Source organism: Triticum aestivum, unplaced genomic scaffold, assembly GCF_018294505.1.
Source record: "Triticum aestivum cultivar Chinese Spring unplaced genomic scaffold, IWGSC CS RefSeq v2.1 scaffold159563, whole genome shotgun sequence".
Lineage (NCBI taxonomy): Eukaryota > Viridiplantae > Streptophyta > Magnoliopsida > Poales > Poaceae > Triticum > Triticum aestivum.
Genome location: NW_025242922.1, coordinates 1,508 through 3,016, shown reverse-complemented (window position 1 = coordinate 3,016; position 1,509 = coordinate 1,508). Strand labels below are relative to the sequence as shown.

At 49.1% G+C, this 1,509-nt stretch overlaps 1 pseudogene; it reads left to right on the top strand.

Annotated features, from left to right (window-relative positions):
- The first annotated feature begins 8 nt into the window (after window positions 1-8).
- Window positions 9-768, top strand: LOC123176942 (tyrosine N-monooxygenase-like; annotated as a pseudogene).
- Window positions 769-1,509: the final 741 nt, after the last annotated feature.

Here is a 1,509-nt window from a genome sequence, read left to right as displayed (position 1 = left end):
TGGACAACCCATCCAACGCGGTGGAGTGGGCGCTCGCAGATATGACAAACATGCCCGAGGTGATGCGGAAGGCGGTGGAGGAAATCGACCGGGTGGTGGGCCGAGAGCGGTTGGTGCAGGAGTCGGACATCCCACGCCTCACCTACGTCAAGGCATGCATTCGTGAGGCATTCCGGCTGCACCCCGTCGCGCCCTTCAACGTGCCACACGTCGCGCTCGCTGACAGCAACATCGCCGGCTACCGTGTCCCCAAGGGCAGCCATGTCTTACTCAGCCGTAGGGGACTTGGCCGGAACCCGGCTGTCTAGGACGAGCCGCTACACTTCAAGCCAGAGCGTCATATTAATACCGCAGCCCACAACGACGTCGCCCTCACAGAGAATGAGTTGCGGTTCATCTCCTTCAGCACCGGCCGCCGTGTGTGTGTGGCGGCATCGCTTGGCACAACCATGTGTGTAATGCTCTTCGGACGGCTACTGCAGGGATTCACATGGACCAAGCCAGCGGGTGTAGCATCTATCGATCTCAGTGAGTCGGAGCACGATTTATTCCTAGCCAAACCGCTTGTGCTGCACGCCGAACCACGCCTGATGGGACATGTCTACCCCGGTGGCCAATGTTGAACAAATTAATATGTTGCTGCCAATAACGAGCTACATGAACGTGGCTGTACCCTTACACAATTGTTATTTCTGTTATTCTTTCTGCTTGGTCGATTTCTACCTCTATGGGAGCTGTATCCCGAATTTATACATGTATTTTGCGGGTCTTTCTCGATTGCTGCAAGTTCGCGGCAGTTGCTCCCCTACTTGAAAGGGCATATTATATATTTGTGTATATTTTGGATAGGGGCACCATATTGTATACATCTATTTCTTTGAATAATAAAGAAGATAGTGTTACCCTGCATCTTGTGTTAATTCCATACCTACTTTCCACTTGTGATCTACCAACGTGTCAACAAGCTAACATCATCATGCTCTGCTGATGTCGCGCCGCGAAGGACACAAAGCCCTCGGCGGCAAGATCTATGGCACCCACCTCCACTACTTCGACACCAAACTCCATGACGTTGAATCCTCTACCAAGGACGATCGACTGCACATCATCAATAGTTTTCACTACTCCCGTCGTTCCTAAATATAAGTCTTTCTAGAAATTTCACTACAAACTACATACGGATGTATATAGACATGTTTTAGGGTGTAGATTCACTCATTTTGCTCCGTATGCAGTCCATATTGAAATCTCTAAAAAGACTTATATTTAGGAACTGGGGAATACATGAATCCATTCTACATTTCAGTTTATGAGGTCACCATCATGATCTTCGCCGATCAATTCCCAACCTGCTAGAACAAATACTGTCTAGAACGGATATGGTTTCCCCCTGCTTCACCCACATGAACACCCAAATCATAAATTTCCCTCAACAAATGGAGATCTTTGCAGCTCGAAGAGGTTAAGAAAAGCCACTCGTGGATGACCCCATTAGTGATGCTCACCTGC